The sequence below is a fragment of the Takifugu flavidus genome, chromosome 4 (assembly GCF_003711565.1).
Source record: "Takifugu flavidus isolate HTHZ2018 chromosome 4, ASM371156v2, whole genome shotgun sequence".
Classification (NCBI taxonomy): Eukaryota; Metazoa; Chordata; class Actinopteri; order Tetraodontiformes; family Tetraodontidae; genus Takifugu; species Takifugu flavidus.
In genome coordinates, this window is record NC_079523.1 from 13073039 (window position 1) to 13098526 (window position 25488).

Here is a 25488-nt window from a genome sequence, read left to right on the forward strand (position 1 = left end):
GAATTTGCAATGCAGCTAATACAGCCCAGAACTTGGACATAGAGCTTGTCCCTGCATGTGAGCAAATGCTATAAAGTTTTCTTCCAGTTGATGCTGAAATCCTTGGTAAAGTTGTTTCACAAAGGAAACCCTCATACTGCCTTTTAGATCCCATTCCAACCTCCTTTTTTCATGGCTTTTTAGATGAGGATTTATTGACTATTGTAAATTATTCCCATCAGGTTTAGATGCTTTGGACCATTGTAATTACAGATCAGTACACACTTTATCCTTTTTAAGTAATATCTTAGATTGAAAATACTGCCAGTCCTTATTTTATTAGATTTAAGTGCAGCTTTCAATATGCTTGGCCATGAAATTTTTTTAAATTATCTCCACAGCTTGATTGGTTTATCTGGTACTAATTTTAACTGGTTTAAATCCTATTTTATCAAGCAAAGTTTTTCACAAGTTTAAATGAAGCTACATGAATGTTATGAACCCAGGTAAGGTGCTGAACTCAAACCAAACCTCTGAATATCATATCAGGCATGTTTTTAATCATCTTGAAAAGATTGCATATCTTTTCAAGATGACACTAATCACTAATCCATACCTATAGGATTGATTCCTGCAATGTCCTTGGTCTTCTGAAAAAGAATGTTGCACCATTATAACTAATCCAAAACTCAGCTGCACGTGTACTGATGAAGAACTGAAAGAAAGCCTGAAGACCTGAATATTACACCACTCACTATTTTAAAGTCCTTGCAGTGGCTTAAAGTCCTTGCAATGGCTTTTTTCAAAACATTTTTTTTGTTTTAAAAGTCGTTAATGGTCCTAAATCCTTCTAATCTGCATACCAAAAGTCAGACTAGAAACTCACAGCAAAGGAGATTTGTACTAGTATGGCCTATGACTGAACAGTCTCCCTGAGGACCTGAGAACGGCTGAGAGTGTGAACATTTTTTAGAGCAAACTTAAGACATACCCTTTTAGCCTGGCTTTTGAATAAATTTTAGTTAGAAATTTCCTACTTTTTTTAAATAAACTTTTTGGGGTTTTTTTGGGAGTGGGGGGTATTTTGAGTTAAAATAGTTTTCACTCTTAGGCCAGCGGCAGAGGACAGTTTCCATTGTCATTGGAATGCTTGCAGTATTGCAACAGCATACAGTATATTAAAGAGGTGGAAGGTTTTGGTCCGGTAAAAACTATTGGCTGGCAAGTAATCGCTGTTGTGTCATGTCAATAGACATTTGTTAACCAGGCCTGTATGTACATATGTATTTCTTATTGCAGCATCCAACTTTCCATGTTGGAAAGATAAACTGTTTTACTGATTTTTCACACATGTTTGAGACAACACTGTAGCCTTATCTGCTAACTTTCAATATTGCATAACCCTACAACCTCTGTTGAAAGACCATGGTTAAACTAAAAAAGAATACCAACAATGTGCATTTACAGTCTGTGGACATCGTCAAACTATAAATATAATGTCAGAATGACTGAGCAATCAATGGATGTATGTCCATAGTAATATATTCTTTATTAACCCTTTTTTTCTGCAATTATCAATTAAACACTAGCACTATTTCTGTCTGCCAGAAGTGATTCAGTTCAGTCTGCGTACAGTTGTTCCCTGGACAATGACGCCTTTACCTTTTAGGAAATGCTGCGAGCCATTGATTCATTTGGTGAATATTTGCAAGATCAGTAAGCTCAACACACTTGGAAACATGTAAATCCAGTCTAGACCATACAACACTCCCCTTTGGTGACGCTGGAGGACTCAGGGATATGCTGAGCCATCACAAACACACAAACACATACACACACTTTCTCAGAAGGGACACAATTGAACCTCTGTTGGGGTCTCTGAAAGCTTTGGTGTGTAAATCTGAATCTCACTCAACTGCTTAGAACTGTGCATGGCCATCATCCAACAACCCACCCATTCAAAAGCAACAACTGTGGAAATCTGACAACTTTTCAATACAAAGAGCCAACCAGGTGACACTTTATGAAACGCCAAAAATGCACTCAGAGGGGAAAGTCAGCATGTTTTTGTCGAGCACATTTTTGTTATTTTTTTATTCATGCTGGCATTCATAAACATGCAGGATTACTTCTAAACTTGTTATGTAACAGATAAAGAAAACAATTGCTCAAGAAAACAATCCAAACTCACATTCATGCAACTTGTGTTAGCAAATACATGTCATGATCAGCTACTTACCGGTATGTCATTCCATCCTTCAGTCCTTACCCAAAGTTTGAGAAATGTGAAATAAACTTATTCCTAAGGTAAAAAGGTAAACATATAAACAAACAAATTCAGACTCATAATTTATAGTTTTCTATACTATTCTGCCTGCAGGAATCACATTTTTTTATCCTTATTTTATAAAAAATACTGCAAGTAACTCAAAATTCAAGGAAGTAGTAGTGGCACACATGGAAACTCTCAAATGTGTAAACGCGAGAACTCCACGTGGACAAAAGCTAAAAGTTTTCCAGAGACAAAATTCACATTAACTATTAAGGAAAAATAGTCTGCTCATACTTAGACATGGGCAAAAGATGCAACTCCATTCAGAAAGGTCACTGCTATCTTGTCAAGATTAGATTTATTCTAGGAACATCAACAAACTTCTATACTATTAAGTAACCAGGAAGTCAAACTTCATCAAAAGTAGCAAGAGCACTTGAAATAAACATATAATTCCTCTCTTCAATCCAGCAAACAAAAACATGTCATCATAAAAAACAGCTGAAAGTATTGAATTATTCTCTCTTACAAAATATGCATTGGCATTGTGAAGAATTCTTCAATGTTTTTGACCAATAAAAATAAATGTTAGTAGATTGCATTACAATGATAAGTCCTACAATACAATACCTAAAATGTATGTATGTAAGTTTGGAAAAAAGCAAGGAAAAAAGAATAGTCCAGGGATGTTTTTTAAGACGGTGTCAGCTTTTTCCTCCTTCTGACCTTTCAAGTTTTTATCTCTGCTTTTCAGGCTCAGCTGATAACTGACCTCGTGGCCTCCGTCCCCAGACTGCAAATGTCCTACACAATAGGTACAAGTGCACATACAATGATGTTGAGTAAAATATGAATGGAGTGAGCCCTCCTGGGCTACCACCTTATCGTGGTGGAGGGGTTTGCGTGTCCCAATGATCCCAGGAGCTCCGTTGTCTGGGGCTATATGCCCCTGATAGGGCCACCCATGGAAAACAGGTCCTAGGTGAGGGATCAGACAAAGCGTAGCCCAGACCTCCTAATGACGAAAAACAACATTGGTACCAGGTTTCCCTTGCCCGGATGCGGGTCACCGGGGCCCCCTCCTGGAGCCAGGCCTGGGGGTGGGGCACATTGGCGAGCGCCTGGTGGCCGGACCTCTGCCCATGGAGTCCGGCCGGGCACAGCCCGAAGAGGCAACATGGGACCCCCTTCCCGTGGGCTCACCACCTGCAGGAGGGGCCAAGGGGGTCGGGTGCATTGTGTTTTGGGTAGCAGCCAGAGGCAGGGACCTTGGCAGTCTGATCCCCGGCTGCATAAACTGGCTCTAGGGACATGGAATGTCACCTCTTTGGTGGGAAAGGAGCCTGAGTTGGTGCGCCAGGTTGAGAAGTTCCGACTAGATATAGTTGGCCTCACCTCGACGCACAACAAGGGCTCTGGAACCAGTCTTCTCGAGAGGGGTTGGACTCTCTACCACTCTGGAGTTGCCGATGGTGAGAGGCGACGGGCAGGGGTGGCAATTCTCGTTGCTCCCCAGCTCAGTGCCTGTATATTGGAGTTTACCCCGGTGGATGAGAGGGTAGCCTCCCTTCGCCTTCGGGTGGGGGGGCGGATCCTGACTGTTGTTTGTGCCTATGGTCCAAACAGCAGTTCAGGGGAATCCACTCTTTTGGACTCCTTAGAGGGAGTGCTGGAGAGTGCTCCTTCTGGGGGCTCCCTCATCCTCCTGGGTGACTTCAATGCTCACGTTGGCAATGACAGTGTGACCTGGAGAGGTGTGATTGGGAAGAACGGCCCCCCTGATCTGAAACCGAGTGGTGTTTTGTTATTGGACTTCTGTGCTCGTCTCAGATTGTCCATAACAAACACCTTGTTCAGACATAAAGGCGTCCACATGTGCACTTGGCACCAGGACGCCTAGGCCGCAGATCGATGATCGACTTTGTGGTTGTGTCATCGGATTTGCGGCCGCAAGTTCTGGACACTTGGGTGGAGAGAGGGGCGGAGCTGTCAACTGATCACCACCTGGTGGTGAGTTGGCTCCGATGGTGGGGAAGGATACCGGACAGACCTGGCAGGCCCAAACGTGTTGTGAGGGTCCGGTGGGAATGCCTGGCAGAGTCCCCTGTCAGAAGGAGCTTCAACTCACGCCTCTGGGAGAGCTTTGACCATGTCCCGGGGGAGGTGGGGGACATTGAGTCCGAGTGGACCATGTTCCGTGCCTCCATTGTTGAGGCGGCTGACCGATGCTGTGGCCGCAAGGTGGTTGGTGCCTGTCGTGGCGGCAATGCCCCAACCCTGATCCAAGCTGAAGAAGGAGTCGTATTGGACCTTACTGGCCTGTGGGACTCTTGAGGCAGCAGATAGGTACCGGCGTGCCAAGCGGAGTGCAGCTATGGCTGTTGCCGAGGCAAAGACCCGGGCATGGGAAGAGTTCGGTGAGGCCATGGAGAACGACTTTCGGACGGCCTCGCAAAGGTTCTGGACCACCATCCGGCGTCTGAGGAGGGGGAAGCAGTGCACTGTCAACACTGTGTATAGTGGTGATGGTGTGCTGCTGACCTCAACTCGGGATGTTATGGATCGGTGGAAGGAATACTTCGAGGACCTCCTCAATCCCACCAACACGCCTTCCAGTGAGGAAGTAGGGCCTGGGGACCTGGAGATGGGCTCTTATATCTCCGGGGCTGAAGTTGCCGAGGTAGTCGAAAAACTCCTCGGTGGCAAGGCCCCGGGGGTGGATGAGATCCGCCCAGAGTTCCTTAAGGCTCTGGATGTTGTAGGGCTGTCGTGGTTGACTCGACTCTGCAACATCACGTGGATATCGGGGGCAGTGCCGCTGGATTGGCAGACCGGGGTGGTAGTCCCTCTTTTTAAGAAGGGGGACCGGATGGTATGTTCCAACTATAGGGGGATCACACTCCTCAGCCTCCCTGGTAAGGTCTATTCAGGGGTACTGGAGAGGAGGGTCCGCCGGATAGTCGAACCTCGGATTCAGGAGGAGCAATGTGGTTTTTGTCCTGGGCGTGGAACAGTGGACCAGGTCTACACCCTCAGCAGGGTCTTCGAGGGTGCATGGGAGTTTGCCCAACCAGTCCATGTGTTTTGTGGACTTGGAGAAGGCATTCGACCGTGTCCCTCGGGGGTTCCTGTGGGGGATTCTCCGAGAGTATGGGGTGTCGGGCCCGCTGATATGGGCCGTCCGCTCCCTGTACGATCGGTGCCAGAGTTTGGTCCGCATTGCTGGCAGTAAGTCGAACTCGTTTCCGGTGAGGGTTGGTCTCCGCCAGGGCTGCCCTTTGTCACCGATTCTGTTCATAATTTTTATGGACAGAATTTCTCGGTGCAGTCATGGTGTTGAGGGGGTCCGGTTTGGTGATCTCAGGATCGGGTCTCTGCTTTTTGCGGATGATGTGGTCCCGTTGGCGTCATCGGCCCGTGACCTCCAACTGGGTCACTGGATCGGTTCGCTGCCGCATGTGAAGCGGCTGGGATGAAAATCAGCACCTCCAAATCCGAGGCCATGGTTCTCAACCGGAAAAAGGTGGAGTGCGTTCTCCGGGTCAAGGAGGAGATCCTGCCCCAAGTGGAGGAGTTCAAGTACCTGGGGGTCTTGTTCACGAGTGAGGGAAGAATGAAGCGGGAGATCGACAGGCGGATCGGTGCGGCATCCGCAGTAATGCGGACTCTGCACCGGTCCGTAGTGGTGAAGAGAGAAAGGCGAAGCTCTCGCTTTACCGGTCGATCTTCGTTCCTACACTCACCTATGGTCATGAGCTTTGGGTAATGACCGAAAGAACAAGATCACGGGTACAAGCGGCCAAAATGAGCTTCCTCCGTAGGGTGGCTGGGCTCTCCCTTAGAGATAGGGTGAGAAGCTCTGCCATCCGGGAGGAGCTCGGAGTAGAGTCGCTGCTCCTCCGCGTTTAGAGGAGCCAGATGAGGTGGCTTGGGCATCTTGTTAGGATGCCCCCTGGACGCCTCCCTGGTGAGGTGTTCAGGGCATGTCCCTCCGGTAGGAGACCCCCGGGGAGACCCAGGACACGTTGGAGAGACTATGTCTCTCGACTGGTCTGGGAACGCCTGGGGATCCCTCCGGATGAGCTGGAAGAAGTAGCTGGGGAGAGGGAAGTCTGGGCTTCTGTCCTTAGGCTGCTGCCCCCGCGACCCGACCCCGGATAAGCGGTAGAGGATGGATGGATGGATGGATGGATGAATGGAAACTCAGGAAACTTCCTAGTTACTTCCAGTTATCTTGTCTCAATCACACCAAAACCATTGTGGAAATGTCATTGAATACTCTGTTAAAGTTTCTTCTACAATGGGAAACAAACATATATACCTAGTAGTACTCTGCTTAATCAAGACAAACAAACATGCAAAGACATCCTGAATAATGGTCAGACTTTTAAAGGCCACTGATTTTAAAAGCCACTTCTTTAAAAGAGCAGAAGGAATAGTGGAATAAATCAACCACCTCCATTTAGGGTAACACAATGCTATATTAGTAGTAGCCACCTTTTAAAAGATGCTCTCTGTGAAGCTACTTCACCAATGCCAGAGTTGTTTTAACAGTTCACATGTTTCCTCAGCAGTCATAAACACCATTGACATTCACCATGGAAACAAAAAGTAGGAAAAGCCAAAGGGAAAGACAATGTGATTGAGAGACAAGCATGTCAACTTAAGCCAGAAAGCCCTTTGTCAGTCTCATTTCATTTGCTTCATCCATTGCCTAAGAGGTTGTGGAATTGCAAGATAAAGCACATGGTGTTGACAAAGATTATATGTGACAGAAAACCAAAAAGGACTGTGTGACATATAATTTTTTACAACCATATCATGCATGTTTAATCCATTCCATTATCTGTATTTTTGCACTGGTGTTTCTTTTTTAACATCTTTTTTTTGTCAAGTTAGAAAGGAATTTCATCAAGATTTTAGTTTTTGAAAACCTTGTGATCAAAAAGCCCTTTTATGCCCCTTTTACCCCTTATATATATACTGTATACAGTATATATATAGAGAGAGAGAAAGAGAAAGATATAGATATGGATATAAATGCATGAATGTCAGTTCTTTATCACAGCATTGCACCAGACCATGTGAAAACATCATGTGGAGCAACTTGCTTCAAGCATAGCTGCTTTGTTCATGTTGTTTACACAGAGGACAAACCAAAGACCAGCCAGAATAAACCATGATTCAAGAGGAGCAGATCACATGGGCTTAGCCCATTCTACCTCTCACTCTAACTCTCATCTATCTTTGCAAAGTCACCATAGCCCAACAAGGTCTTAACTGTGGACAGCCCTGTTACAGTGCCCAGTGCCCCCCACGTGACCTGGGTTGACATGGCAGCAGGCAACAAGCCAAAGAAGGCTGTAACTCTCAGCTAAATCGCTGACACACTCCTTTCCTTTCTTTAGTGGGCCCACAAAGGCTATACCCTGGTGCCAGCAGGGGCCCCTAGGTCCAGCCCTGTTAAGATGCCTGCTACTGTAGGTGTGTAGAAAGGGCAGGGAACTAGAAAGGAGTTTAATGCATCTAATCCTTAAGTAATTATGCTGCCAGAAACAAAGAAAGCCACTATGAAAGATTAAAGTTGTAAATTATGTAATAAGGTTCACGTTTGCTGATGCATGATTGCAGCCATTATGGAGTTCCTGTAGAGTTTTCAATACAGGAAAGACCATTCTTTAAGATGCATTTATAATGCATTAATTATGCCACATTGATGTGGCAAGTTTTGTATAGGTACTCTATGTCTGTGTGTCTGTATGTCATCTACTTATCTGGGACCAGGTCACGGAGGCAGCAGTCTAATTGGAGGTGCCTGGACTTGCCTCACCCCAGAAACTCTCTCCAGCTCTTTTGGGAGGATTTTGAGGTTCTTGCAGGTCATCCAAGAGATGTAAGCCCCTTTCACACTTGCACAAAACTGACAGATGTACCAGCCTGTCGCACTCTGGTTGTGTCACTGGACACCGGTCAACAGAGAATGATGCCTGAAGGGAAGACATTTTTCTCCCATTTAATCAATCAAAAAATCAAATATGCAGTTACAAAATCTTTAATAGAAGTGCATATATGTGAAGAACATCAAGCTCAGGAAATCCCAGCACTTGGGGCTTGTTTATATACCTGCACCTGTTGTAGTGATATGACATACCAGTAAGTGCATTAGCAAGATCACAAGATCTGCAAACTGCTCAGCTTCTGCAGCAAAGATATCTGGCCGCAGATTTTAAGACACACAGACACATTATTTGCTAACAAATATCTCTTTTCAAAAGAAGTCTTTGGACAAATTCTTTGGGTATTGCTCTGTTGCGTAGTAGCCTAATCATTGGAACAATAAAGTCAAACGTCATTCATTACAATATTCCAGATTAGACACAAATTCAATCTGCCTTCATCAAATGAATGTGCGTGTGCATTAATGCTTATGTTTTCTGTACATGTGGCATCTACTGCACCTCTGTCCATCCCAGGGAAAGGGATCCCTTATCTGTGGCTCTCCTTCAGTTTTCTTCTTTTGCATAAAAGATTTTTAAGTTTTTCTGACCTGGTTTGAGGGTGTAAGGACATAGGATGTCACAACTTTGCAGCTTGTAAAGCCTTCTGAGGTAACAATGTTTGTCATTTTGGGCTATAAATCCAAATTATAGCCAACACTGACTATCAACTCGTTGATGTCAGTCATGCTCTCCATTGTTTACCTCGCAGTGTTCCAGCACATGTAAAGGTGTAATGATAACATTGTCAACCTGAGGATGTATGATGGAGGAAAAACTGCCATGCCCCTCTCAGTGGGAGGTAATGTGAAAAAGGTGGATCGACCTGCGTGGATCTCTTCCTGGTGGGACATGCCTGTAAAATGTGCCCAAGACACCTCAGCTGACTCCTCTCAATGTGATGGAGGCTGCACTGACTTGGCTGTCAGTGTCATGCTCTATCTTTCCTTGATATGTAAACAAGAAATACTTGAACCCCTCATCTTGAGGTAGGAACTCTTCATGAACCTGGATTCGGCAAGCCAGCTTTTCTGGTTGAAACCCATAGCCTATGAATGGAAGGTGCTTAAACTCTGTCAATAAAAAGTTTGAACAGAACTGCTGACAAAGGCAGCCCTGCTGCAGTCCTACATGCACCGAAAATGGTCTAGAATCCTGCTGGCAATGCAAATCATGTTTCTGCTGTGGTCATACCGAACCACTCTTAGCAAAGGACCCCGGACCCCATACTTGCAGAGCACCCCATACTTGCAGAGCACCCCACACAGGTTACCACAAGGGACACAATTGAATGCCCAAACAGTCAGCTAAAGCTGGCAGTAGAAATTCTCCCTGATGGAGGCCCGATGTTCCCAACAGACCCTCATGACATGTTTGGGTCTGCCAGGTCTGTCCAAATTCCTCCCCTGCCAGCAAGACCTATGCCTGCAGACAACCAAAAAGTCTCCCATCGACCCTCGGTCTCATGAGCATGAACATGGTGTACATTATGGACGAGCACTGACTAACATAGAAGTCCAATAAAAGGGCACCACTTGGATAAAGATCAGATACAGAATGCTGGTGTACTTGTGGTTCCCAGAGTCTCTAGGAGTAGAATGGGCGGCCGAGCATTTAGCTACCAGGTCCCCCTGCTATGGAACCAGCTCCCCGTCCAGGTACGGGAGGCTGACTCCATCTCTAATTTTAAGATTAGGCTTAAAACCTTCCTCTTTGAAAAAGCTTATTGTTACTAATTCTGGAGTTTCAGTTACTATAATAGACAGACAAATTATCATCGGTCGTCTAATAATTAGGTTAACATCTTAGCTATGCTGCTATAGGCCAAGGCTGCCGGGGTCCAGAAACATGATCACCTGACAGGCCTCTGTCACCCCACTGGGTCATGGTTTCCTCTCATCTCCTCTCCTCCTCCTCATCAAGTAGAATAGTTCTGCTGATTCCTGTGTAGTTTTTCTGCACCCCCCCCCCCCCCCCCCCCCCCCCCCCCCCCCCCCCTTCTGTATTCATTTACAGGTATCGCCGCCTTAGGAGCTGTGTGATGACCTCCGGCCCCGCTGACCCACTCGGCCGGCGGCTTGCATAAATAGTGTATTTTTGTATGTGTTTCTGTGCTCTCTACCTCTCCTCTCCTCTCCTCTCTCTCCTCTCCTCTCCTCCTCTCCTCTCCTCTCCTCTCCTCTCCTCTCCTCTCCTCTCCTCTGGGATTCTGGAAAGCGCCTTGAAACAATTTTGATTGTAAAAGACGCTATATATATAAAGATTGATTTGATTTGATTTGAGGGAGGCTGTTCCTCCCAATCATGCACCTCCAGGTGTCCCTGTCATTTGAGCATTGAATAAGGGACTCCTAGGGATTCCAAGTAATGTTTGTTTTTAATTATTTAGTTATATTTGTTAACTCTCTTTTCTTGCCTGACATACTAAGCACAGCATGGTGAAGTCAAATTAACTATGCAGATATGGAAATTAATGTGTATCAAAGCACATTCTACTAATTCCTGACTTGGCAGGTCAAATTATTGTTGAGGGCAGATGAACCACCCACAGAATCAGATAAATGGTTTCAATTTTGTAGCAGATCTGTAAACTAAACAATCTTTAGCTCCTGAGAAAAAACATGTTAATGTTCAATCACAATGAACATGGCCAGCATAGAATGTGAGTTAGTCTGAAGCTCATGATATTTCTTACAAATGCTTTTTAAAAGAATTCTTACAGAAATACCGGTAGAGCTTGCTTGATTTGAATCAAGGATGAAAAAAGGACTGAAAAGCACGAGGAAGTGAGGATGTCATGGACATTTGTTTTATCTGATCTACAGAGACTCTACAGTCAGTTAATATTATTGGATAATCACCACATTTCCTATTAACAGTGAGACACAATATAATCTCCTCCTCATTTTCACTTCGTCATTACATTCAATTAGAAAAATGTCACTCCTGCTTTCTCAAACAGATGTCACATGGAATTAGTGCAGTGTGCTTGGCTTCTGAAATTCACTGGAGCATCTCGGAGTCTGGTGGCCAGATTCAAAAGAGGACAGGGTTAGTAAGAAAACAAGCCAGCAAGATGAAGATAATTATATGTTATTGACAGTTTAAGATGTGCACCAATACTGACAATGTACCTTCAAATTCCATAACATCTATTTATCTTACAGAAACCTCGATATTGCTGGTAATTGCTATCCTACCCTAGCCTCTCCTCACTGGGTCTTGATTGTGAAGGTATACAATTCTATTGTTGGATGATGCAAAAGTTTTGCTATTTTAAATAAGGCAAACAGAAAGAATACATGTTACAGTTTTTTCTCAGGGTGATGAGACGTTTTTCCTTTTGTAACAAAGGAAGCGCTGTTCCAGCAGCCAGCAAATTCAGGACTGCTCTGGTTCAGCTTTGCTTAATAGCATGTGACCATGACTACTCACAAACTCCCTCTGTTCCTGTTCTCAAATTTTCTCTATTCCTTACTCTTAATGGTGTTGCTTTGCTATTTTCATCATTTAAGCAAAAATAAAAAAGGACATTAATGTTAACAAGGCAGAATATGTTCACACCATACTGCATGCAGAATTTTTAACAGAATTTTAGCAGATCCACTATAAATCAACCCTAATATCATAGTGTGTCAAAGTTTTCTGGTGGCTAAATAAAGAGATGAAATAGAGATGAATTTCTTAAAATCATTATTAATACTGGTATGTTTTCCATATCAACATGAAAGCATTCAACATGAGTATGGGTTTATCACAAAAATCACAATATCTTTTGAATTTAGTAGGTTTCTTTTGGTTGCTCCGCCCAACTTCATCCAGATGGTCTTTTTATTCACATTTTCAGTACACTGTAATTGCTACAATGACAAATAATGATGAAGAGTTTCCCAGTTCTGAAAGAACTGATGACTAAGAATGCTTTTCTAGTGAAATTGTCTCTTCAGGAGCAGAAGTGCGAACTCATTTGAATTATTCTTCTGGTTTGTGCCACTCTCAAATTCTCTTGCCAGATCACAAGTTATTGTGGTTGAACTCATCAAGTCTAAGTCACGAAACACAAAATGTGTTATTGCAGACAGGCAGGGAGGAACAATGTCACACTCACCATAGTACTCTGCAACAGACTGCAGCAGACCTTTGACTGACAAAAACCACAATATTATATTTGGTACTGTTGTGCTGCAGATGGTCTGGCATTTTACACCAGTTCTGGCATTTTACAGTTTTTTTTCCACTGCATGTAAACTTAGGTGCTAATTATTTTAAACATTATTTCCTGTTTTTTAGTCACGTAAAACCAATTCCAGAAAGCCCAGGGCAAAAGATTTACTGTTCCCATTTACAACTAAACTAAAAACCACCTTTGTTGTTTTGAATTTATGGACAAATAAATCCAGCAACATCTTTTATTATATATATAATGAAAATGACTCCAATAATATTGAACAATCAACCATTACTCAATTTGTCCATTTTTTCCCCTACACCACGTTAAAATCATGCACTGTAAGTTGATAAGAGGCTCTAAATTATATAATTGAACAGATTATGATGATGATGTAAGTCATTTTAATGTATATATTAAAATAAAGTACACTTACAGGCAGGCAGGCAGGCAGGCAGGCAGGCAGGCAGGCAGGCAGGCAGATAGATAGATAGATAGATAGATAGATAGATAGATAGATAGATAGATAGATAGATAGATAGATAGATAGATAGATAGATAGATAGATAGATAGATAGATAGATAGATAGATTATTCGTTTATAACTTAAAATATAATGCAATTGAAAGGCAAAAGGCAACTATGATGGCAAAGAGTTACATGAGCTGTTCATTAGCAGCTAAACACCTGACCAAAACATTGGACCCTTGTTCTTCATCACACATCACTGCACATTTCCTAGCTTGTTGTAAATCTGTTGGCAAAAACGCTGATTATTTTGATTGAGTGTAAAGGAATTGAAGTAATGAGCATGTTGAATGAACTGTGATCTAACTGAGCCATATGGGTTAAGGTTTCCCACCAATCACTTTAGAGAATCACTTGCAGTGACACAATATTTTTAAAATAACAACAAGAAGAAGAACAACAATAATAATAACATTATAACAACATAAGATTATTATTATTATTATTTATTAACTATAGAGTTACATTGATTATGCCCCATAATACCAGTAAATATTAGTCACAGTGTAATTGCCTAAAGACTTCTTCTCAAAGGTCATCAGGATGTTTGCAATCTCCAAACCTTATTTGTAAAGTCTGTCTAATGGGAAGGGATGTCTGCCACAACTGAATCAGACTAAATATCCTTCCTCACAATTCTTTCCCTGCTGTACAAACACAAAGTGAAAACTGCACAACAATGAGGAGAAAACCAAGTTATTCCTATACTAATAAGCAAACTTTGATGCCGGTAGGCTCACTATCGTCATTGCCAAGTTATTTAATGCAGACAAAAATCAGTTCAAAAAGGCATCAAGGTTGAAGTGTTTTGTCTTCCTTTGAAGAAAATAATAAACATAACAAGGAAAACCAGAGCGGAAATGACCCTGCACAGCCTTTGACTTCAGGAATTTTCATTGTTTCAGGGGAACAATTAATCCCCATAGCAAGAAGTTATTTTTGACACTTTTCAGACTGAGTGGTGACAGCCCAAAATTAAATTTTTATTAAACATTTACAGAAGGCAGGGTAGCGAGAAGCTTGACTGTCAAAATCTCATTTTACAACGTGTATTTAAACCTGTATTTAATACTTTAACGTAATCTTATCATAAAATAGTCTTCTGTGTGCAGCAAATAAACAAATATTAGAGAGTTTGCAGTCAGATAGTCATTTATTAGTTAAATAGTGGCGCCCCCCTCTGGTTTAATAGTGTCAAAGAATAACACTTAAAAACTAATGTCCACACTTTGCATTTAATAACTAATGGAATGTAATTATATGCATTTTCATTAGGATCCTTGTGCTTCAAGCTCTTTAAAGCTTCTGCTCCACTTCAGAAAAGGGTTAGGGTTAGGGTTAGGCTTAGGCTTACACTGTCACTTTGTAGATTCTCAATCATCTAGATCACACTTATCCAAGTAAGATCTCTGCATCGACTGGACTTGTTAGGGATTTTCTTGAAGACGTTTTTGCCTTCTCTCCAGAAGGCTTCTTAAGGTCTAAACTGAAGAAGCTTTTGAAGCTGAAGCGTCTTCAAGAAAAACCCTAACAAGTCCAGTCAATGCAGTGATCTTACTTGGATTACACTGTTTTATTGACATTTCTGAAATTTATTTTCAATTTTATTTATTTATTTTAAAAACTTTTTACTTAGGCACATAGGAAGACCAAGGGGGAGAAATACAATGCAAGGTTTCTAAGTACCTTTAACTTTAACAGCACACACCCTGATCTTTGGGTGTGTGCGAGGTGACTACTGGAGAGAATGTAACAGTTTAAAGATATGGTGTCTTGAGCAGAACATCCTCACAAACCAGTATGTGTCCTTTGTGAGGAGGACTCTGACAAAATTTTGATGGACCTATTGGAAGCATACCTCCAAGGGCCCCTTAAGAGGTGGGGAGATAGAGCAGTGTTGTGGCTTGACTTCGCAAATGCATATGGCTCCATTCCACACCATCTGACCCCTGCACTTGCTGTTGATCATTTGCAAAGAATGCACTTATCCTCAGATTATAAACCCCACTTTATATTTGTGAAAAAAATAAACTTCGAAGGCAAACTTTTAGCTTTTTTATATAGTGAAATAGTGAGTGGTAAAATTTGTGATGACTAAGCATGATTATGTTTAATTTAACTATATTATGAAATAAAAGAAGGAAAAACACATTCAAAACAGCATTTTGGTCATAAAGTAACACATAATTCTGGTTTGGACCATGAAAAAAAAGTCCATCCATTTTGCTTTGCGTTCATACTCTGTCTTATATATTGTTTAAAACCATTCACCAGCATGACAGAACCAACCTCTTTGTGAAGAAAGAACTAAGCACTGCATCTCTGAATATAATAGAGGGTCAACCAGGCTAAACAGAAGCCCCATGAATATTCCATTAAGGTTCTCATGTATTATCCACAGACCATCTGGACCATGATGCTGTGCAACAAAGGTTTGGAGGTATGTTAGACGCCATCCTAATTAATTTACTTTAGCTGCCTGCTTTATGATATGTCTTTACATAATACTCCAATCACTGAAATTCAAATTGCTACTCCAAATGCAGTTGTAAGGAAGTTATAATGAATTTAATAATTAACTTTCAGGACAACTCCCACTACAGTTGATTGAATTCCATTCTTAAACCCAATGGTGATTCACTAAAACATAGCTGTCCATAGTATAGTGTTTTTGTTAGGACCCCAGAAGGGATGAAATACTGGACAAAAGTGAGAGAGAAGATTGAATTGAATCCAACAATTTTAAAGGATGCAGATCCTCTTGCCATCATATTTATATATTTACCTTAATGTACTGCTTAATAATGAACCAGATGTAAACCTTGGGATTTTAAAACCAACACTGAAAACATTTCTTTTCATAGCCTTCACTTTAGGTTTAGCTGTACATCCAAATAATTTATTTTCCTATTTTCGTTGTTTTTTAATCTTGTGTTTTTATATTATCTAGTTTATTTTGTTTATTTGCTTCTTTCCCAGATCTGTTTAGTTTTTCTAAACAGAACATTGGTCAACCCTGGTTGTTTTTAAATGTGCTCTATGAATTAATTTCACATTGAAATGAGAACAAACTCAATTTTGAGCATAAACCCGGATCAAGTTTATTGCCGCAGCCTGAGATAATGCACAATTGTTTTTTGCAACGAATTTGTTACATTTGAAATTCATCCTTTTTCTGAATACTATTATAACAGTCTCTGACCAATTTAGACGACACTATACTACATCAAATAGAATGAATAGATAAGATTTCTTCTCTTGTTACCATAGAGACAGGACCGCCTACTGAAAGTTGAACGACTTTGCAAGACGTAGACGGGGTGGGGGTGTGTGGAGGGGGAGAGGGAGTGACTGACATTTGTGTGGGGGCGGGCCAAATACAGCATCCTCAGCCGATTGGACAATTATTTAGTCACGTTACCAGTTTGGAATGCGAATGAAAATAGTTGCTTTTGCCCACCGCTGCTCTCCTCCCCAACTCCTGCAGGATAATATGTGCAAAGCCGTTCTAGAAATGGTGTAAAATACCCTTGAAACCAGGAAGACAAGGGACCCCAAAAATTAACGAGGCTTCACTAACGGTAAGGTCGTTTACAGTTTGTTTTTTTCAGTCAGTGTGGCGGGGCTTATGCAATGTGTGCATGTGTATGTTTTGGAACACACGGCCTTACCAGATAATGTCTCTCGGCCCAAATTATCACTGTCAACATCAAACAGAATTATTTTTTGCTTCTCCGCCTTCTTTACGTTGGTGTTGGTTTAATAAAATGTAGTTCGCAGAGTCCTGTGTAGTGACAGCAGCATCATGACGACTGACAAAACAAGAAGCTAGTGCTAATATTAGCCGCATCTGTCAAGGAATTCATGTCATTTACATGGAGAATATCTGCAATGACTGGCAGGCATTACTGACAGAAGGAACGTTGGCAGAATCCTCAAATTGTGTCAGGGATTTGGCTTCATTCTATGTTGTTTTTGTTCTTATGACTTCATAGATTTTGGCTCAAGTTAGCCAAATGCTGTATAATGATGAACTTTGGCCATGAACAGCCGCACAGAGGCGGAGTTAGTTATTTTGACCAGCATAGGTCCTCATACCGCCAGAGCTGGATTTTCAGGTCATGGCCTTTCAGTCACCCTAAACAATATTTAAGTACTTATCTGTTCTTATCCGTTAGTGTAACATCTCCCATTAAAATGGATTTTTTATTCTACCATTTGCAAGAAATATCCAGCAGGAGATGGAAAATTATTCTCTTGTATACAGGTTAACAGCAGAATTTTGCTCAAAGGGGAAAAAAAAATCGTTGCTAGAGAAATCTGTGGAGCAGGGTGGGATGCTCACTTAAAAGATAATAGACACCACTGGAAGGTTTCTTGGAAAAACTCAGCACTGCTTTTGCAGTAATGTAATTTTACTGCAATATATGACCTGGATCTACTCATGGCAAAGATTTATGAACCACAATGCAGATGAGTAATAAGACTGGTGTTTGAGTAAGGTTTGGCTGTAGAAGAATACTGCAGAAGGCTTTAGCTCATTCAGTCCCAAGTGTTATTACGGCTGTTTCCAACTTCTGAAATTAACAAATTCGGCCAAAATGGATGATGATAAAGTAAATATGTTTGGTCCTATTTTGGAGTGACCATTATCAAATTATTATTATTATTGTCCTGTAGGGGGCATCGTTTATTTCAAGCTCCACTGCAGGGTCCATAAATAAAAAAAAATAAAAAAAATCACAATACATTCAACAAGAGCCAGATAAGTTCAAGAAAAACTAAAATTAAATGTACACAAAGCTCAAAATGTAAACACCACATAGACATTAATCATTATTTTAAATGTGTTTTACACTTTTGTGATGTTTTTGTTTTAAGTCTGTCACTATGATGGACAAAAAAGTTGTTTGAAACTTAAATCATTAGCTAGCAACATCATCACTAGCATACAAACGTGTGGACAGTGAAACTTCAGAGAAGGAGCAGCTAAAACACAAGCCATCCAGAATCTATGCTGTGGGAGAATATGCAAAAGGTTGCAATACGACATTGACATCATTGATCAAATTGCTGAACTAAGATATTAAGCCATATAGCCGGTCAGATCGGCTTAAAGCCCAAGATAGCCAATGAAATGGAGCCTAATAGCCTACATTAAATTGACACATCTTTTTCTCTCATGGTGATACACACTAGTTCCAAAATCTTTTCCATGATCTGGAACAATGTATAAAGTGGTAGTATTTTTTCCCCCCATTTATTGCAGCAGTTTTATACTGATAAAAATGTTGCTAAATGTTATTTAATGTTATTGTAATATCTCTAACCTCATAGTGCCTCAACCAGTGCTTAATCTGTTGCAGCAGTTCCAACATTTTAAAGTGGTACTTGGTATGTACCGCTCACATATTGGTATGTGCTGCTAAAGTAGAGATACATACCGATCTCAAAGTGTCAACCCTCGTTGTTTTAGCGACGCATACCTGCTTGTGGCTCACATGCCATGGACAGCAGGGCATTACTTTGGGGAGATTTTAAGGATATTTCATGGACATTTTGGACTTTATAATATGGACAGTGGGCTATGCCTTGTCTGCTTTAGCAGTTCAGATTCAGATCCTTTATTGTCCCACACGGGGAAATTTACAGTGCAACAACAGCAACAAGAGCACTCAGGGAAAAATAAGATAGAATCAAATAGAAATCAAATGGAATATACAAAGAGGATGTATATTTACAATAATCCAGATAAATGGATACTCGGCCTCTGTGTACCTGTACATAGTACAGAGGGTGAATACAATATACATATCAGAAATATAATATTCAGATTGTGTTAGCGGTTGTTCTGTTTATTGTGCAGTCTGACAGCAGCTGGCAGGAAAGATCTGCGATACCTCTCCTTCACACAGCGAGGGTGGAGCAGCCGCTCACTGAAGGAGCTGCCCAGTGCTGTCAGGGTGTCCTGTAGGGGGTGGGACGTGTTGTTCAACATGGATGACAGCTTAGCCATCATCCTCCCATTTCCCACCACCTCCACTGAGTCCAGGGGACATCCCAGGACAGAGCTGGCCCTCCTCACCAGTCTGTCCATCCTCTTCCTGTCCCTGTCTGTGATGCTACTGGACCAGCAGACAATCCCATAGAAGATGGCTGATCCCACCACAGAGTCATAGAAAGTCCTCAGGAGTGGTCCCTGCACTCCAAAAGACCTCAGCCTCCTGAGCAGGAACAGTCTGCTGTTGCCCTTCTTGACCAGGGCGTCTGTGTTGTGTGTCCAGTCCAGTTATTGTTTAGGTGAACACCCAGGTACTTGTAGGACTCCACCGCGTCAACATCCGTTCCCAGGATGTTCACTGGTGCAGGCGGGGGGTTGTTACGCCTGCGGAAATCCACCACCAGCTCCTTGGTTTTGCCGGCGTTGATCTGGAGGTTGTTCCGCAGGCTCCAGTCCACAAAGCCCTGAATAAGTTCCCTGTACTCCGTATCGTCCCCATCAGTGATGAGGCCGACAGCAGCAGAGTCATCAGAGAACTTCTGGAGGTGACATGAAGATGTGCTGTAGGAGAAGTCCGCGGTGTAGAGGGTGAACAGGAAAGGAGCCAGAACTGTTCCCTGCGGGACACCGGTGCTGCAGAGAAGCCGATCTGACTCGGAGCCCTTCACCCTCACAAACTGTGGTCTTTGTGTAAGGTAGTCCAGAATCCATGTTGTGAGGTGGTGATCCACCCCAGCTACCTCCAGTTTGTCCCCCAGCAGCCTGGGCTGGATGGTGTTGAATGCACTGGAGAAATCAAAAAACATGATCCTCACAGTGCTTCCAGCCTTCTCCAGGTGAGTGAGGGAGGTGTGGAGGAGGTAGATGACGGCATCGTCCACCCCGATGCTCGGCTGGTAGGCGAACTGCAACGGGTCCATGAAGGAGCTCACCAGTGGGCGCAGGTGATCGAGGATGAGTCTCTCCAGCGTCTTCATCAGATGAGACGTCAGAGCCACCGGCCTGTAGCTGTTGAGCTCCTTGGGGTGCGGTGTTTTCGGCACTGGGACGATGCAGGACGTCTTCCATAGCTGTGGCACTCTCCCCAGCCTCAGGCTCAGGTTGAACGTGTGACTGAAGATCCCACACAGCTGGTCTGCGCAGGACTTCAGGAGCCTGGAGCTGATGCCATCCGGACCTGTCGCTTTCCTGGCCCTGTTCTTCTTCAGGGCCTTCCTCACCTGGTGTGGTGTGAGGGACAGGCTGGAGCAGGGAGGTGTTGGTGGGGGGGACGGGCATGGGCCAGGGTGTGAAGTGTCGGGAATGTGTGAGCTGAAGTTCATGAGAGAGGGAGAGGAGGGGGGACAGGAGGAACAATGGGTTGCAGGCACAGACAGTGGCGGGGGTAGCAGCAGAGGAGACTGGGCCGGGGGAGGGGTGGTTACCTGATCAAATCTATTGAAAAACAAGTTCAGGTCGTTAGCCCCCCCCGGTCACCCACAGGTTGGGACTTCTGCTCCTTGAAGCCCGAGATGGTCTTCAGGCCCTTCCATACCCCACAGATGTTGTTCTGCTGCAGCTGGTTTTCCATCTTCCTCCTGTAGTTGTCCTTCTCCTGTCTGATCATCCTCCTCAGTTCCCTCTGCACAGTCTTCAGCTCTTCCTTGTCTCCAGACACAAAAGCCCTCTTCTTCTCCTTCAGGAGGGCCTTTATGTCTGGGGTGATCCAGGGCTTGCTGTTGGAGAAGCTCCGTACAGTCCTGGTGGGTACGGTGTTCTCCACGCAGAAGTTAATATAGTCCGTGATGCAGCTGGTGAGGTTGTCAATGTCCTCCCCATGGGCGTCGCTGAATACATCCCACAGGGTCGTGTTGAAACAGTCTTTCAGGGCCTCTTCGGCTTCTTCGGACCATTTCTTCACTGTGCGGGTGACAGCAGGCTGCCTCTGCACAAGAGGTTTGTACACAGGCTGGAGGTGTACAAGGTTGTGGTCGGCACGGCCCAGGGGAGGGAGTGGGAGAGAGTGGTATGCCTCCTTGGTGTTGGCATAGAAGAGGTCCAGTGTTTTATTGTCCCTGGTGTGGCATGTGACGTACTGGGTGAATTTGGGCAGAGAAGATGATGGAGAGGCATGATTGAAGTCTCCAGAGATGAGGAGGAGGGCGTCAGGGTGCTGTGTCTGCAGCCTGCTCACTGCTGAGAGCAGGACATCACAGGCTGCATCAGCGTTAGCAGAGGGGGGGATGTACACAACCACCGTGAGGGCATGTGTGAACTCCCTTGGCAGGTAGTGAGGCCTCATGCTAACGGCTAGCAGTTCGATGTCCTTACAGCAGTGCTGCTCCTTGATAGTGATGTGCCCAGGGTTACACCATCTATCGTTCACAAACACTGCCAGTCCTCCTCCCTTCCTCTTACCACTCTCCCTGCTTCTGTCTGCCCGTAAGAGAGTAAATCCCTCAAGTTGTGCGGCCGTGTCCGGAGTTAGCGCGGTTAGCCAGGTCTCCGTAAACAGCAGCAGGCTGCTCTCCCGGTACTCCCGCTGATGCCAGGTCAGCGCCGCCAGCTCGTCCATCTTGTTGGGGAGAGATCTGACGTTCCCCATGATGATGGAGGGCAGGACGGGTCGATAGCGTCTCCTCCTGGCACGGCGCTCGACCCCGGCGCGGCATCCCCGTTTCCTCCTCCTCAGCTCGGGGGGCACATCGGGTCGCTCCTTGGGCAGCGGCGCAGAGCTCCGCAGGGCGAACAGCTGATCCCTGCTGTAAACAAGCGAGCCGCGGCTCCGCGAAGGGTCTCCGGACGCGGTATCAAAAAGTGAAGAAATTAGAAGAACCACCAGTGCAAACTCCATGAGTCTTACATACATGGTGACTGTAAATGAAACAAACCGAACGCACCAAAAACAAAAGTAGTAGGTGCGGAAAAAGAGAAAAAGTATAAGGGAAAAGCTCGAGGGTGAGCGGGAGCTGTTGTTACAGGCTGCCACTCGCGCGGCGCCAGGACGACGATGATTTCACAAGAACTATTTAAGTGTAGCTTGGTGGGAGAGACTTTCAAATAACTTAATTGGGTGTCCTGAATTTGGCTGTGCTTTCTCACACACTAATGTGAAAATAGCCAGGCAGTTTTTGGCATACAGGCATTTTCACACTAGTTGGTCAGGCTGAAATGCAGCTGAATATAGACCATATGTCTACTGGGGAGATGGATGTAATGTTTTGTATCATCACAGTTTCTCCTAATGGGTATTGCCATGTTAGGCCCACATTTATTTTTCTTAACCTGGAAAGTAACCTGAATGTCTTTAATTGCTGGTCGACTTAGCTGTGGAAGGCAAAGTTCTTATTAGTCACTTGAGTTGATAGCAGCTGGCAAATTTGCCTCAGGTTAAGATGGTATCAGTCTTCCACAATTTAGCAAACGAAGTTGCCCACTTGCTCTGTTTGGACAAATCCTGTTGACCATCATCACCCTCTAAGGATGACCCCAGCAACAGTCAAGGAGAAAATACCACTGGAGAACCCGATGTGTGATGTTTTAGAATGAGGTAATTGGATCAGTTCTGTTTCTTTTACTGTGTTTGCTGTTAAATAGGTTGGTGGACTGGGAGAGTCTGGAAGACAGACATTGCCTGTGTCTTTATTATTGTATGCATTAGTAATTCTGAATAATCTACAGTAATACTAAATTTAATAATGTAATACAATGCACTTTTTGCTACCCCTGAGCTGCCTTTCTACAAAAACAAAATCCTCTTTGTCTAATTTCTGTTGGGGTATTTAATATTTTTACTTTTTAATGGCTAGAGTTAGACATATTTCTCACCTTCATTTGTTGAATAAAACAAATTAAGTCAAGCCATCTGCGGAGATTTCTTGGACTACCAGTACTTGAAATACAATGATTTTGTGGTTTTGGTACCGTATTTTCACGACTATAAGGCACACCTAAAACACTGAGATTTTCTCAAAAATCGACGGTGCGCCTTATAATATGGTGCACCTTGTGTGTAGACTGAGTTCCAAAATCTGCTGTGTGCCTATGGTAGGTGCACTACGGTAAACGCTCCGCCCATCGATTAGTGGCAAACCTACGCGTAAGGACCCCCTAAAATGGCGTAGGTCAAGCGAAACGCGTACGAGGCTTACTTTAAACTGAAGGCCATCGAATATGCAGGTGAAAATGGCAATCGAGCAGCTGCAAGACATTTTACACGAGTCCATGGTCAGAAAGTGGAGAAAACAAGAAAGTGAACGAAAGTAAGGAAGACGAAGCTGAGTTTCCGCGGGAACAAAGCAAGGTGGCCTGAGCTGGAAGACCGAGTGGAACAGTTGGTTGTGGAACAGCGAACAACTGGAAGGCGTGTCTCTACTGTCACCATTTGACAAAAGGCCAAAGTGATTGCTCAAGAAATGGACATTGAGCACTTCCAGGGAGGTCCGTCTTGGTGTTTTCTCTTTATGAGGAGGCGGCATCTCTCCATACGCACAAGGACAACTGTTGCACAGCGGCTGCCCGCGGATTACCAGGAGAGGGTGGCCATCTTCCGCACCTACTGCCGCGACAAGATAACCGCGCCCAGCCACATCTATGAGGCAGCGGCGGGCAAGTTATGCCACCGTATGTGGGTCAGAACCGGTCGGTGAGTCTGATTCAGATGATGAAGAAGAGGAATTCGGGATGTTGGACATTGAAATAGCGCAGCTGTGTAATTCAGATACAGAAGATGAAAACGTTGATGGTTTTGGGGCGGAAGAATTAATATTTTGTTCAATAAATGTGTCAAACTCACTGTTTTACTTCCGTTGTCATTTTTTACTGTATGTTTTAGCATGCGCCTAATAATACGGTGCACCTTATGTATGTTTTAAATACAGATATAGCACCCATAGCTGAGACTGCGCCTTTTGTTACAGTGCGGCTTATGGTCGTGAAAATACGGTAATTACTATATCCCGTGTGGCAGGATAGTGCAAAATCAATGTGGTATGTGGTTTTAAATGTCAAAAACTTGATAAATTTGGTAAAACATAAATAGAATGGTTTTATCTGATGTTACCATTTTTATGTTTCCCTGCTGTAAAGAAAAGACTATCACAGGTTTAGGAATAAAACAATAAATTAGTGATAAGGGCTATATGACAAAGCAAGCTGTAGGAATGTATAATGAACATTGGGCCTCATTCACTAACCGTTCTTACGAACACATTTGTTCTTAAGTCCCATTTACAAATATTTGAAGAAGATTGTGGCATTCATGATTTTCTTCTCATCCTGGATTTATGCGTAGGTAAGAACAAATCCTACGAACACTCAGGAGTACTCTTACGCACATTTCAGTGCCGACATGTTGGCATTGTTGTGTTTTCTTCTCTTGTGCAGTTCAATAAAATTCAATATTACAATGATAATTCTGTCATATTTATTTATTTATTTCCTATTTTTGGTGATTTACAGAGAATTTTAAAATTACGTAAATGTGCCAATGACTTAACATTAATCAACCAAATTGGAAACCATGCCATCAAGTAACCCCCCCACCCTATTTATATGTGGCACTTCTCCATCCAAGGCCCGCAAAACAATGGCATATTTATTGCTGCTGCAAGATATTGCTGATCGGGCCCTAAGGAGAGAACGGATGTTTCGTGATCATATAGATCTTTTTTCAGAGAGTGATGAATTCCTCTTTGGACGCTTCAGGCTCCCACGACCGGTCCTGATAGATCTATGCAACCAGTTGGAGCCAGCACTTCGGAGCCACACACTTCGGTCCAACCCTGTCCCCCCGCATGTGCAGGTACTGTCGGTCCTCGGCTTTTTGGCTACAGGGACATTTCAACGAGAGCTGGGAGACAGGGTGGGCATATCACAGCCATCAATTAGCTGCGCTCTCCCTCGTGTCTTGGATGAAATAAATCAACTGGCCACACAATATATAAAGTTTCCGTGTACACCAGAATATCAGGTCACAGTCAAAAGAGGATTCCACAACCCCGTGAGGATGTGCGTCCTGATGCAATGAAGGGGCCAGACTGCAGGCACGCGGTTCACGTTCGAGCGCAATTAATTGCCCGTTTGTGAATAAAATGCATTATTGTCACAATTTCAGTCTAACAGTCTTGATTCACTTCAAAAAGAAAAAAATAAGAGAGACTGGTTTCAGAGCACAGCTTTTACACGTTTATTTTTTACATTCTTATTTTTTTTACATTCTCGTTGATTTCTTTAAGTGTGTTGGCTATAGTCATCAGGATTGAGGCAATTTTATCAAGCGTGTTAGCCATCCTTTCTTGATTGTTCAACACGGCGTCAGAAATCAGGTGTAGAGAGGCAAGGGACCGAGTACGGAATTTTGCTATGTTTTTTTTGGTTTCAGATTTAAGCTCAAACCATTTTTTTCCGACCTCCACTACTGAGTGTCGTTCTCCTGACACTGCATCCACTGCACGTGTGATTGCCTCCCATGTTTCCTTTTTATTAGTGCTGGTATAACCAGCACTAACACTACTGAATATAACTGGTTTTCTCCGGGTGATTTCCTGCAGCTGTACCTCCACCTC

At 43.5% G+C, this 25488-nt stretch overlaps 1 protein-coding gene across 1 annotated transcript in view; it reads left to right on the top strand.

The window, feature by feature from the left end:
* Window positions 1-16371: 16371 nt before the first annotated feature.
* The window catches only part of phc2b (polyhomeotic homolog 2b (Drosophila)), a 51163-nt gene continuing 42046 nt past the window's right edge, over window positions 16372-25488 (top strand). Inside the window, exon 1 of the mRNA XM_057031481.1 lies at window positions 16372-16523. The gene's annotated coding sequence lies outside the window, so the exon portion shown is untranslated. The remainder of the gene's footprint in view (window positions 16524-25488) is intronic.